This window comes from Salvelinus namaycush, chromosome 38, assembly GCF_016432855.1.
Source record: "Salvelinus namaycush isolate Seneca chromosome 38, SaNama_1.0, whole genome shotgun sequence".
NCBI classification, from domain to species: Eukaryota; Metazoa; Chordata; class Actinopteri; order Salmoniformes; family Salmonidae; genus Salvelinus; species Salvelinus namaycush.
The window spans coordinates 7,616,358-7,632,101 of NC_052344.1; the positions used below are offsets into that span (position 1 = coordinate 7,616,358).

The 15,744-nt window shown below is 43.6% G+C and overlaps 1 pseudogene; it reads left to right on the plus strand.

Moving 5' to 3' along the window:
• The window catches only part of LOC120031926, a 100,321-nt pseudogene that overhangs the window by 65,885 nt on the left and 18,692 nt on the right, over nt 1–15,744 (plus strand).

Below are 15,744 nucleotides of genomic sequence, written 5' to 3' on the forward strand. Positions count from 1 at the left end.
CCTTCTCTTCTCTTTTGCCTTCCCCTGCCAACCTCTTTCCCATCTCCTCCCTCTCCCTCCCCCATTCCCCTCTCTCCATACTGATCGGTCCATTACCTGGGCCTGTCCTGGACCAGACCTACCCAGGCTTTATTGACTCTGCTGGCATCAGCAGAATGCTGGGCTGTTAAGCAGAACAGCATGCAGGGACTTAAGTTCTCTAATACAAGCTGAAAGAGATTCAGCTGTGCCAATTTTCTTTCTTAGAAGAGCATGTACCTTTTAATTTGCTCCCTCCCTCTTTCTCTCCCTTCCTCCCTTTCTCTCTCTGTTTCTGTCCCCCCCTCTTGTTCCCGCCGTTGTCACGCTCTCTCCGTCTCTATCTCTCGCTCTCTCCATCTGTCTCTCCATCTCTCTTTATTCTCTATAAAAGTCCACAGTCCTATAATTGGTATTTTCTATTCAGGAGAGCAGTGGACCTATTATCAGCCTGCTCCAATTAAGGTCTAGTGCTGTGTGTGTGTGCTGTGTGTGTGTGTGCGTGTGTGTGTGTGTGTGTGTGTGCATGTACATACCTGTGTGCGTATGTTTAGAAGGAGGACATGGTGGTCTATTTTGTGTTGGTTTAATGTTATCAGGTTAGCATTGATGGACTGTGTGTGTGTGTGTCCTTTTTGTGTTAGGCCACAGGACGGTACATTATGTAGAACATGAAGCAAAGTAGGCCTAGTTCACTTTATTTTCTGTAAGATAAGCGGAAATCATCCAGTCTTTAGGCTCTGGGGCAGTTTACCTAGAAATGAAGCACATCTCACACAGCTGTCATCATCACCATTAATATCACCACCATCAATACCATCATCACCACCATCATCATCACCATTAGGATCATCACACCGTCATCATCAATACCATCACCACCATCATCATCAATACCATCACCATTAATATCATCAACATCATCATCACCATTAAGATCATCACCATTAAGATCATCATCATTATCATCACCATTAAGATCATCACCATCACCACCATTAAGATCATCACCATCACCATTAAGATCATCATCATCACCATTAAGACCATCATCATCACCATTAAGATCATCATCATTATCATCACCATTAAGATCATCACCATCACCACCATTAAGATCATCACCATCACCATTAAGATCATCATCATCACCATTAAGACCATCATCACCATTAAGATCATCACCATTAAGATCATCATCATTATCATCACCATTAAGATCATCACCATCACCACCATTAAGATCATCACCATCACCATTAAGAGCATCACCATCACCATTAAGACCATCATCATCACCATTAAGAGCATCACCATCACCATTAAGACCATCATCATCACCATTAAGACCATCACCATCCCCATTAAGACCATCATCATCACCATTAAGAGCATCACCATCATCATCACCATTAAGACCATCACCATTAAGATCATCGCCATTAAGATCATCAACATCATCATCATCACCATCATCCCCATTAAGATCATCACCATCATCACATTACGATCGTCACCATTAAGATCATCACCATTAAGATCATCACCATTAAGATCATCATCATTATCGTCACCATTAAGATCATCATCATTATCGTCACCATTAAGATCGTCACCATTAAGATCATCATCATTATCGTCACCATTAAGATCATCATCATTATCGTCACCATTAAGATCATCATCATTATCGTCACCATTAAGATCGTCATCATTATCGTCACCATTAAGATCGTCACCATTAAGATCATCATCATTATCGTCACCATTAAGATCGTCACCATTAAGATCGTCACCATTAAGATCATCACCATTAAGATCATCATCATTATCGTCACCATTAAGATCATCACCATCATCACCATTAACTTCTCTGGGATATGTGGGACGCTAACGTCCCATTTGGCCAAAAGCCAGTAAAAATGCAGAGCGCAAAATTCAAATAAATTACTATAACAATCAAACTTTCATGAAAGACAGCAAATTAAAGCTACACTTGTTGTGAATCCAGCCAACATGTCTGATTTCAGAAAGGATTTACGGCGAAAGCACACCAAACAATTATGTTAGGTCATTACATAGCCACAGAAAAACACAGCCATTTTTCCAGCCAAAGGGAGTAACAAAATGCAGAAAATATAGATAAAATTAATCACTAACCTTTGATGATCTTCATCAGATGACACTCATAGGACTTCATGTTACACAATACATGTATGTTTTGTTCGGTAAAGTTCATATTTATATCCAAAAATCTGAGTTTAGGCGGGACGCTACTGTCTCACTTGGCCAAAAGCCAGAGAAAATGCAGAGCGCCATATTCAATAAATTACTATAAAAATCAAACTTTCATTAAATCACACATGAAAAATACCAAATTAAAGCTACACTGGTTGTGAATCCAGCCAACATGTCAGAATTCAAATAGGCTTTTCGGCGAAAGCAAACGATGCTATTATCTGAGGATAGCACCATAGTAAACAGAGAGAGAATCATATTTCAACCCTGCAGGCGCGACACAAAACGCAGAAATAAAAATATAATTAATTCCTTACCTTTGACGAGCTTCTGTTGTTGGCACTCCAATATGTCCCATAAACATCACAAACGGTCCTTTTGTTTGATTAATTCCGTCGATATATATCCAAAATGTCCATTTATTTGGCGCGTTTGATCCATAAAAACACCGGTTCCAACTTGTGAAACGTGACTACAAAATATCTCAAAAGTTACCTGTAAACTTTGCCAAAACATTTCAAACTACTTTTGTAATACAACTTTAGGTATTTTCTAAAGTAAATAATCTATAAAATTGTAGACGGGATGATCTGTGTTCAATACAGGATTAAAACAAACTGTAGCTAGCCTTCTGGTCATGTGCCTCTAACAAACAGGACACAACAAGTGACCCTGATTCAAAATGGCCGTACTTCTTCATTACACAAAGGAAAAACCCTCAACCAATTTATAAAGACTGTTGACATTCAGTGGAAGCGGTAGGAACTGCAAGAAGGTCAATTAGAAATCTGTATTCCCAATGAAAATCCATTGAAAAGAGAGTGACCTCAAAAAATAAAATCTGAATGGTTTGTCCTCGGGGTTTCGCCTGCTAAATAAGTTCTGTTATACTCACAGACATGATTCAAACAGTTTTAGAAACTTCAGAGTGTTTTCTATTCAAATCTACTAACAATATGCATATCTTATCTTCTGGGGATGAGTAGCTGGCTGTTGAATTTGGGTATGCTTTTCATCCAAACGTGAAAATGCTGCCCCCTATCCTAGAGAAGTTAAGATCATCACCATCATCACATTAAGATCATCACCATCATCACATTAAGATCATCACCATTAAAATCATAATTATCGTCACCATTAAGATCATCACCATTAAGATCATCACCATCATTGTCACCATTAAGATCATCACCATCAAAATCATCATCACCACCATCATCATCATCATCACCATTAAGATCATCACACCGTCATCATCACCATTAAGATCATCACCATCGTCATCATTAAGATCATCACCATCGTCATCGTCACCATTAAGATCATCACCACCATCATCATCATCTCCTGTACCACTGTACACACTAGTCCTCCTGTCATCTTAGGACCAGATCTGAGCAGGTCATTAGTATGAGTGTAGGGCTAGCTCAGCTCTACAGACAAACAGCATGAGGAAATACAGATCTATTAAACAGAGCCGAAAGACACATCAATCTGTAATCAGGATGTCAAGCAAGGAGACGGAATTTGTCTGATCTCATGTGTGTACTAGCTCTGCATGCTTCAGAGCAGTGGACACTCATTATGCACTAACCTCCTTAGACGCCCAGCTATGACTTGTAACCATGGTGATGAGCTGTCATTGTTGTCCACGGCGACGGTTAAGGCACAGCACGGTGGGCGTGCGCTTGTGTGTGTGTGTGGGGGTTGGGGTTCTAGCTGATTTGCAGTGGGATAAATGTGTGGGGCGATAGCAGCGTCTGGTGTGGCATTATCTACCAGGATCACACTGGTAGATAATGATGTTAATGACAGTCACACTGCCCTTCTGCCTGTGGGGTGCAGACTGCACTCATCACAGCCCTGTGTGTGTGTGTCTCCTTGTGTGACCCTCTGTTCAGTTGTTTCTCTCCTCTCTCGGCAGGACGGCCAGCCTGATATCCTCTACATGTTTTGGAGTGATGTCACACACACTCTCTCAGTGGAGTTCCAGAGAGCTACGGCTGGTGAGGCTACATAGTAATGTCTGTTTCACAGAGTAACGCTGATGCACCCTAATAGCAGTGTGTGTGTGTGTGTGCGTGCTTACTCTCTGTCTGCGTCTCCTGCCACGTGGCCTGCAAGTAATGCTGTACCTGCATTTCCATGCGTTTGTGTGAGTGTATCAGTGGTACAGCACAGACAGTGGGGCCATCACTTTTCCCTTCTCCTATAAACCCTAAACGCCCCTCCCTGTCCCTTCCCAACCACTGTGGGGTATGATTACACCTCTCTGATGATATATACCCCCCTTTCAGACAGGACAGGGTCTATAAACACATACACACTCACCTTCTGTAATTTATACCCCGCCATGGGACCGGCCTTATATAAGGTGGAGATACAACCCAACAGCATCCATCCACACACACCGTGGAAAAACGTTTCCGCCCCCTCCTTATCTTACAGTAAGTGTGCCATTTCAGCAGAAGGGATAAATGTCAGTAGATGTAGAGGTGAGTAAAAGAGAGGTGTGTTTGGCTCCTGTGGTGCTGTTAACTCTATTTTCACACTGCGATCTGTGGGCTGCCTACCTATAGGATCTTTTGACTGCGTATGGAACTGTTTCTAAAATCTCGTTATAGACGCCGTTGTCTTTTCTCCTGCCGAGTTCTGTATCTAATGCCCTGGTGGTGAGAGACTCGAGAACATTGACTGATAGCAGATGACATGAAAAGGATACTAAGGGAAAATGTGTGCAACACAACCTATACAAAGTGCTCCCTTGGCAGGGTAAAGAAAGAGAGCAGTCGAGCTATGATCCAGTCACCATTGCACTAATCATTGTGTGTGTCTTTACCATGTCGTAAAGCCCACAGCAGCCTGCCTTGGAGGAATCAGTGTCTATTGATCCCTGCTCTAACACAGTACAGTGTTATCACCTGTTAATGATGCTCCTCATTCACTCTCACTGGTCAATACGGAGTTCATCCGCACAGGCCCAGTATCTCTCTTTCCTCCCTCTTTCTCTGCCTTTGTCTCCCTGGCTCACTCTCTCTCTATCCTTCCTCCGTCTATCTCTGTCTCTGTGCCAGTGCCCCCCACCCCTTCAAATATTTTTGTCTTAGTCTTTCTCTTATGGTGAAGTAACCTATGGTTCTATTAGCATATGAGAATTAGAATAAATATACAGAATGTCAAATACTATATGCACATTATCCTTTCTCCTCCTGTATACGAGAATATGATTTAGAGTAGTGTATATGAATGCTATCTATGCACATTATCCTGTCTCCTCCTGTATACGAGAATATGAATTAGAGTAGTGTATATGAATGCTATCTATGCACATTATCCTGTCTCCTCCTGTATACGAGAATATGAATTAGAGTAGTGTATATGAATGCTATCTATGCACATTATCCTTTCTCCTCCTGCCTGCGCTGCTCCCTCCAGACCTCATTAGAGCCTGAAAGTACTTCAGTTCAAACCTGTATGAATCATTATAAAACGCTATATTATGCATTCACCAAATCAATCTACATTAAAACAATCTGCATATCATCCCTTAACGAGCAACTAATCACTCGCAAAGTCAGGGAATTAACATAATAATGAGCGAGAAAATGTCACCGTTTATTTTCTGTTCTTTTAATCAGGATAGTCTTTCTGTTTCGGTCTCATCCCTTCATCCATGCTCTAGTCTGGTAATCAGGGATAATGTGATGTTTCTAGTTCACGGGAGCAGAAAGACTGTTCGTGTGCATCAAAGCAGATGTTTACCTTTGCAGTCATTAAAACACTGAAGGTGACATTTTACAGCTCCACTCTCCTGCTCGTCCTCCTTCTCATCCTTCTCTTTTTGTGACCTCCTTCTCACCCCCCCTCTCTCTCTCTCGCCGTCTCTTTCTCTCTCCAGCCTCATCCTTCCTCAAGCAGGCATTAGAGGGAGAGTACCCTAAGCTTCTCCGTCTTTATAACGACCTGTGGCGTCGGCTGCTGCAGTACAGCTCCAGCATCCAGGGGGTGATTTCGAGCAGCGCAGGGCTGGACATAGCCATGGACCTGCCCACCACAGAGACAGACAACCAGGACCTCTTCACACATGCCAAACACGACTACAAGTGAGTCTGAAGTGAACATACAGTTGAAGTCGGAAGTTTACATACACTTAGGTTGGCGTCATTAAAACTCGTTTTTCAACCACTCCACAAATGTCTTGTTAACAAACTATAGTTTTGGCAAGTCGGTTAGGACATCTACTTTGTGCATGACACAAGTCATTTTTCCAACAATGGTTTACAGACAGATTATTTGAATTATAATTCAATTCCAGTGGGTCAGAAGTTTACATACACTAAGTTGACTGTGCCTTTAAACAGCTTGGACAATCCAGAAAATGATGTCATGGCTTTAGAAGCTTCTGATAGGCTAATTGACATCATTTGAGTCAATTGGAGGTGTACCTGTGGATGTATTTCAAGGCCTACCTTCAAACTCAGTGCCTCTTTGCTTGATGTCATGGGAAAATCAAACGAAATCAGCCAAGACCTCAGAAAAACAATTGGAGACCTCCACAAGTCTGGTTCATCCTTGGGAGCAATTTCCAAACACCTGAACGTACCATGTTCATCTGTACAAACAATAGTACGCAAGTATAAACACCATGGGACCATGCAGCCGTCATACCGCTCAGGAAGGAGACGCGTTCTGTCTCATAGAGATTAACGTACTTTGGTGCGAAAAGTGCAAATCAATCCCAGAACAACAGCAAAGGACTTTGTGAAGATGCTGGATGAAACGGGTACAAAAGTATCTATATCGACATAACCTGAAAGGCTGCTCAGCAAGGAAGAAGCCACTGCTCCACAACCGCCATAAAAAAAGCCAGACTGGTTTGCAACTGCACATGGAGACAAAGAGCGTACTTTTTGGAGAAATGTCCTCTGGTCTGATGAAACACAAATAGAACTGTTTGACCATAATGACCTTCGTTATGTTTCGAGGAAAAAGGGGGAGGCTTGCAAGCTGAAGAACACCATCCCAACCGTGAAGCACGGGGGTGGCAGCATCATGTTGTGGGGGTGCTTTGCTGCAGGAGCGACTGGTGCACTTCACAAAATAGATGGCATCATGAGGATGGAAAATTATGTGGATATATTGAAGCAACATCTCAAGACATCAGTCAGGAAGTTAAAGCTTGGTTGCAAATTGGTCTTCCAAATGGACAGTGACCCCAAGCATACTTCCAAAGTTGTGGCAAAATGGCTTAAGGACAACAAAGTCAAGGTATTGGAGTGGCCACCACAAAGCCCCGACCTCAATCCTCTAGAAAATTTGTGGGCAGATCTGAAAAAGCGTTTGCGAGCAAGGAGGCCTACAAACCTGACTCAGTTACACCAGCTCTGTCAGGAGGAATGGGCCAAAATTCACTCAACTTATTGTGGGAAGCTTGTGGAAGGCTACCCAAAACGTTTGACCCAAGTTAAACAATTTAAAGACAAATACTAATTGGGTGTATGTAAACTTCTGACCCACTGGGAATGTGATGAAAGAAATAAAAGCTGAAAGAAATAATTCTCTCTACTAGTATTCTGACATTTCATATTCTTAAAATAAAGTGGTGATCCTAACTGACCTAAGACAGGGAATTGTTACTAGGATTAAATGTAGTTTAAATGTATTTGGCTAAAGTGTATGTAATCTTCCCGAAACATTAGAGACTAGACTACTCTCTCGCTCCTTTCTCCTTCTTTCTCTCTCTTTTTTTTTATCCCCCTCTCTCCATATCTCTCAGCTAACTTGTTACAGTATGCAGTCTGCGTCTTCACATCCTACTCACAGTGATCGAATGAGTCTCTCTCACACACACACACACACACACACACACACACACACACACACACACACACACACACACACACACACACACACACACACACACACACAGCCTTACCTCAACTAACCAGTGTGGGATTGTACCCAGCTTGCTGTGATTGACAGAAATAATTTCAGTATGAAGATTCTCATACACACACACACATTCCGTGATGCGTGGTGAATCTCAGAATGTAAAGTCTCTTTATATTCTGCTCCATCAGTACTAAAGCTGTAGGAGAGTTTAAACACGGGAGACCACTAGCAATTAAAACAGGCCACAGAACCGGTCACAGCCAGCACACTGATTAGTATGCATGGATGGAGCAGAAAGTAAACGTCCATTAAACCTGTTATATTTTAGAGTGCTCGGAGGAGAGTGTGTGTGTGTGTGGGAGGAGTGCCAGAAATAGTGAAAGAAGGGAGAGAGATAAAGCTTTTTCAAAGGCCTCCAGTGTGAGTGTATAAGAAGTCTGAGTGCATACATGGAGGACAGTAGCTATCTGACCAGAGAAAGCTATATAGCACCTCTCTGAGGAGAGACAGGGCTTTGTAGAGGAGAGAACAGAGAACGATTGAAGGACAGTTGAAGAAAACGATTGATAAAGGAACGTCAACATCAGAGTTTTATAGAATCCTGCTAGACCAGACTCACCCTCCCATCGCCCTGGTCAAAAGTAGTGCACTAAATAGGGAATAGGGTAGGGCTGACCTAATTTAGTCAACTGGTCGATAGGGTGTCGGCCCGAGATTTTTTTGGGGGGGGGGTCGAACAGTGGCATGTATGGCACACGAGACGCCTGTCTGAGTGGACTAATCCATTGCAGAGGCTGCGTGGATGGCACACCAGTATCACCAGGAGTACATTTACCGCTAATTCCTATCATTTCTAATCTACAATGTTTGTTTTGTTACGGTCATTTCTGTTGATGGATTCAAAATATTCTTAATATTGCAGTTTTACCGTTGTCATTGTAGGAGTGAACAACCTAGGCTACACTTGTGAAGAAAAGTTTGGGTTTATTTCATTCCATTTACAAGTTATTAATTGTTTTTTGTTTGGAGTGCTCTTGTCAATCTTGAGTAAGGACACACACCAGATTACGCATAGAACTAGGCTACCTGGCCTGCGTGCAAATGTAGGCTTATAAATGTACCCATTTGTGAATGTGATACTATTTATGATTGTCTTAACTCATCATCACTGTGGAGCTTCTCAAATATTTTTTTTTCTTCGACTCAAAAAGCAAGTAAACAAAGTGTGTTTTTACGTCCATTGAGAATGACAACAGTTCCTCAACGTAGCCTATTGGAAAAATATTTCCAGCTCTCTCTCTTTCGATAAACACTCCGCATGGAAGGGGAAAAAATGTCATGTGCTGGTGGATCCGGGGGAAATGTCATAAAAAATACCTACCTGATTACTTCTTATCCGTTGTGCAAATATCCTACAGCTGTATCTCAAGAGTTCACATACTTTATGCAACGTTGCAAGTTTGCTAGTGTGAGCTTCAGGCTGGATCCAAGTTAATAGTTGATACAATGTTTCAAGTTCCTTGCAGACAGGCCATGCATAGCCAATGTGATTAATAGGATATTTATTTTTATCAGGATGTGGTCTACCTGCAGGCTGCAATGTTTTTATATGGTAGGCTATTTTCACATATTGGCAATAGAAGTTACTTTTGGATTTGTATCATTTTCATTTAGATATCATTTTGATGAACCACTTGACATTGATTTTGAGATACGAAGACTTTATCAGAAATGAAATGTAACCCACGAAAATGTGCATATGATAATCATAACTGGCACACGGATCAGTAGAAATGGTACGATAACTTGGCACTCCAAGTGGAAAAGGTTGCCGACCGCTGGTGTGTCGCCTATTACCGGCAACTTCAGGAACCTAATGGCAGAATCTGCGAACGTCAGCTGGCAGGGGGAGGAAGAGGGCCGGGGAACAGGTATTTTTCTTCTCGTTAGGCTATATTGATCTCTTGTTCCCTCTTTAGTAATTTGTGTGTCTTGATTTTTAATTGCAGTGCTTAAAGCATCTGGCTAAGTATCCTGATTTTAGTATAGTTGATTTTATTCAAACATAGGTGTAATATAGACACCCTATGTGAGAATGCTGTTCATTGACTACAGCTCAGTGTTCAACACCATAGTGCCCACAAACTCATCACTAAGCTAAGGACCCTGGGACCAAACACCTCCCTCTGCAACTGGATCCTGGACTTCCTGACGGGCCGCCCCCAGGTGGTAAGGGTAGGCAACAACATCTGCGTGCTTAGTCCCTGTTCACCCACGACTGCGTGGCCAAGCACGACTCCAACACCATCATTAAGTTTGCTGACGACACACCGGTGGTAGACCTGAATCCCGACAACGATGAGAAAGCCTATAGGGATGGGGTCAGAGACAACAACCTCTCCCTCAACGTGAGCAAGAGAAAGGAGATGATCGTGGACTACAGGAAAAGTTGGGCCGAACAGGCCCCCATTCTCATCGATGAGGCTGTAGTGGAGCGGGTCGATAGTTTCATGTTCCTTTGTGTCCACATCACCAACAAACTAGAATGGTCCAACCACAAGACAGTCGTGAAGAGGGCATGACAACACCTTTTCCCCTTCAGGAGACTGAAAAGATTTGGCATGGGTCCCCAGATCCTCAAAAAGTTCTGCAGCTTCGAGAGCATCCTGACCGGTTGCATCACCACCTGGTATGGCAACTGCTCGGCATCCGACCGTAAGGCAGACGGTAGTGACGGTAGTGAGTACGGCCCAGTACATCACTGGGGCCAAGCTTCCTGCCATTCAGGACCTATATACTGTACTAGGCGGTGTCAGAGGAAGGCCCAAAAAATGATCACAGACTCCAGTCACTCAAGTCATAGACTGTTCTCCAGAGCACCAAGTCTAGGTCCGAAAGGCTCCTTAACAGCTTCTACCCCCAAGCCATAAGACTGCTGTTTAATAAAATGGCCACCCGGACTATTTGCATTGAGCCCCCCTTTGTTTTTACACTGCTGCTGTTTATTATCTATCCTGCCTACATGTACAAATGACCTCAACTAACCTGTACTCCCGCACATTGACTTGGTACCGGTAGCCCCTGTATGTAGCCTCGTTATTGTTATTTTATTGTGTTATTCTTTTGCTCTAGTTTATTTAGTAAATGTTTTCTTAACTGCATTGTTGGTTAAGGGCTTGTAAGTAAGCACGGTAAGGTCTACACCTGTTTGATTTGGCGCATGTGACTAATAACATTTGATTTGATTTGATTTTATATGTGGAAAAATACACGTTTAAACATTTTGAGCAATCGATTGGTCAAAAGAACGGACGACTCCGTCAACCAAGATTTTTAGAATAGGGTGCCATTTGGGACCGAGACCCTCTCTACTGGGTGAACTTCAAGCCTGACATATCCCTATCCTGCCTGTAGATGTCTGGGTAAGCAACTATATTTGTGACAGATGCAACAACCTGAGTGTTTAAATTGCAGTGTGATGGCTATGTGACCAGACAGGTGGAAATGGCTTCTGTACACTATAGCATCTGTCTATAACTGCTGGAGCCTGATATGAGTCACACATTAACCCAAAGGTGTGGAGCTCCAGGCCCAGCCAGGGGCCCTTGCTGCTCCCTGTTTCCCAGTAGGAGATCCTGTCCCTGGGTACTCAGGCTACAGCGCCTGGCCCCGCTGGTTTTCCCTCTGGCACTCAGTCAAGCTGAGTCAGTGTTGATTAACCAAGAGTACATGAGAGCAGACCCAGGTTATCTCCCTGACTCCATTAATTCTCTTTCTCTCCCTCTCTCTAGTACTCTCTTTTCTCTTGGGTCCCTCTCTCCATCTCTCTGTTTGCTCTCTGATGTAGAGCTGTCAGCCGGTGTGTTTTGTGTTGTCTCTCAGTGTTTAACCTTGTAATTACGGGCACTGCTGTGGGCCAAATGACCTCTGTTACTCAAGGTGTCTGTTGCTGTGGTAGGGCACTGAAGAGAGGGGGGGCTGAAGGGATGGAGAGTGGATGGAGGGAGGGAGGGAAGAGAGAGGTGTGTGTGTGTGAAGAAAGGACAGTAGGTACACTAACAAGCTGATAGAGAACTGCACAGACGGATAAAGTGAGGGAGGAGGATGGAAGGAGGTAGTGTGAAAAAGCCCAGACGGAGAAGTGACGGGTGGGAAGAGATGGATGAATCGGCTGGTTGACACTGAGGGATAAGTCAGAGGAGAGGGAGAGGGTGATGAGATGGAGAACAAACATTGAATGCACATTTGCTCGTGTGTGAAAATCACTCGTCGTCATTGTCATTATTCTCATTTAGCTACCGTTCAGTTAACGAGAGAGCACCATTAATCAATAGGCGCCCTGTCTGGTGAATTATGGTGCATAAATGACTGGCCAGATGAACCAAAGATTGGAGTGCTGCTGGAGAAGTGCATACAGCAGTGTGTGTGTGTGCGTGCGTGTGTGCACAAGCATGCGCAACCCCATATCCAACCTTGTCCCTTGACGCCCCTACAGGCTGCTGTTTGCTTGGGTTTCTCTACCTCTTCCCCATTTCATCAGTGTGAGAGAAAAGAGAGAGAGCAAGGGAGAGAGAGAGTCGGAAGAGAGGGTAGGCCTGCCAGAGCCTGTCACTGCTGATGTCTTTATCTCGCTCCAGCGGCACAGACGAGTCCACTGTGCGCTCGCTGTGGGTCTAGATCAGCGTGTGTGAGATGTGTAAATAGACAGAGAATCTGGCCTCTAGGCATGTTCCCAAATGTAGAACTTTGTTTAAACCAGGAAAATAATTAACAATCAATGTATATTGTATGTAAACACATTCATGAGACAAATAACGTACGTGTATGTGTGTGTGTGTGTGTGTAGTCCAGAGAAGGCTTTGAAGGACTCTGCAGCCCTACGAGGCAGCGTACCTCTCCAAGTCTCTGTCTCGTCTGTTTGAACCCATCAACCTGGTGTTCCCCATGGGGTGACGTAACCCCCCCTCCCACGACGAACTGGACAGCATCATCAAGACCATCACCAGGTACACACCTACACAAACACTGTTCTCCACTCAGGCAACATTCTCAGAACATGTTGTTCATTTCACTTTTTTTTGCTGATCCTGTTCTTCCCGATGTCCTACATGTTATATTATTATGTGTGTGTCCTCCACAGTGAGCTGAACGTGGCGTCGGCAGACACCAGTCTGACTCTGGCGGTGGTCAAGAACGCTGCCAAGACCGTCCAGCTCTTCTGCGTCAAGTCTGAGCAGCTGGTAGGTCTCCACAACAACCAATTGTCCATCAGTCAAACCCTGTTCTGTGGCTAAGTGGCAGCCCTGTGTGTCAGTGGGCGCAAGGAGAGGAGATGAGAGGGGAGGAGGAGAAGAGAACAGGAGAATAGAGGGGGGTAGAATAGTACAGATCGGTCAGAGAATGTCTCTCTCAGCCCATTGTCGTCAGTGTTCATTCAGAATTTCCCTGATGGTCATCATCAAGTGGGCTGCTTGGCTAGTCGGATGAGGAGGGTTACTGAGGAGGCTAGTGGCTGGGTTAGTGACCCATAGGGCTCTGGTCAAAAGTAGTGCAGTAATATATAGGGAATAGGGTGTCATTTGGGACACAAACACACAGTGTCTGAGTGGTTCCTCCTGCCTACGAATGTAGTCTTCAAAAGGTAGTGTTGACCTGAACATTAAGAAATAAAACATGTGTAGAGACAATCTCTCCACCCTGGCTCTCACTCTTGATTATATAGTGGATTAGAAGTAAACCCTACAGGCCTAGGAGCCCTCCATCTTCCAGCTCTTCACATATGTAGGAGCTGTGTCTACTGCGCTTTGTTTCGGGACAAACTGGATAACTCAGCGTTCCAGTGCGGTAATTGTTTGCTTGCCGAGGATTTTAGGCTTGAGGTGGCTTCCTTGATCACGCAGGTCGCCAGCCTATGTCAGAAACTGGATCGAGTGGGGCTTCTCCATCTGTCGGAGGCCTGCACCAGGCGCCGGGAGCAACGGGCTCAAGTTATCCTGCCTCTCGCCTGTCCAGAAAGGGTTCTCCAAATCCTGTGAAGCGTGGAAGTGGGTTGATTTCCTCGTCCTTCTCGCCTGCTGTGATTTTGGACAGCTCTATGGTAAGAACTTTGCGTACCTGGTGCAAAAATAATGTCCTGTCCCGGAGCTCTAGTAAATTACATTACTAAGCTGCTCCCGAATGTACTACGTCAGGACATGGAAATCGATTGTATCGTCGTCCATGTGGGTTTTAATGACATTATGAAGGGCAGCTCTGAAGGATTGAAACTGGATTTTAAAGAGCTGATTGACTCTCTGCTAGACAATCATATCTGGCCCTGTGCCCTCTCTGAATCGTGGCATTGAACACTTTAGCAGGCTTCTTTCTCTTCACAACTGGCTATGTGATTATTGCAGCTCAATGGGGGTAACTTTTGTTGACAATTTCTATACCTTTTGAAAACAAAACACATTTTATAAGGAGGATGGGATCCACCCAAATCATTTGGGTTTCATGATCCTTTCACAGCATTATAAGGCTGCGTTGAGACAATGCCTTATCAATGACCCAAGCCCAGCTCAGTTAATCCCTACAATTGTGTCAATGAGTTGTCATAATGCTTCAGCAAATGTAAATTATACCAGCGTTTGGTAGACACAATCTAAATAACCTAATTTATGTCCCTCTAACTGCCCTGAATGCATCTGCTGATCCTACAGCTATTGTATGCGGTAATCATGGGCCTATGAACCAGATTTATACTGTTAGCACTGAGGCGGTGTGCCCTAGGAGGAAGTCGACTGTGTGCAGCTCACCCTGCACTAACATAAAGAACATGAGCACATCTACTGCTGCTAAGCTTCCCAGTGAAGCAATGAAAACAAGTAAGCATCCCAGAAGAAAAGTGCTCAAAATTGCCCACGTTAACGTATGTAACTTAAGAAACAAGTTCCTGAAATCAATAATTTGCTGGTAGCAGATGACATTCATATTTGGACTATCGCTGAAACTCATTTAGATAATACCTTTGATGATACAGTGGTAGCAATACACGGTTATAACATTTACAGAAAAGACAGAAATGCCAATGGTGGAGGTGTTGCTGTTTATATTCAGAACCACATTCCTGTAAAGATTAAAGAGGATCTCATGTTAAATACTGTTGAAGTAATAGGGCTACAGGTTCATCTGCCTCACCTAACGCTCATTCTGGTGGGAAGCTGCTATAGACAACCAAGTGCTAGCAGTCTGTATCTGGATACCGTGTGTGAAATGCTTGATAATGTATGTGATATCAACAGAGGTATATTTTCTGGGTGATTTTAAATATTGACTGCCTTTCATCACGCTTCCCACTCAGGAAAAAGTTTCAAACTGTAACCAGTGCAGGCATCTACCAGGGTAGGTCAACCTACCAGGGTAGTTACAAACAGCACAGGAATGAAATCATCAACATGTATTGATCACATCTTTACTAACGCTGCACAAATTAGCTTGAAAGCAGTATCCAAATCCATCAGATGTAGTGATCACAAAAGAGTAGCCATATCTAGGTATATCAATGTTCCAAAGGCTGGGCCTAATATACTGTATAAGAGGTCATACAATAAGTTTTGT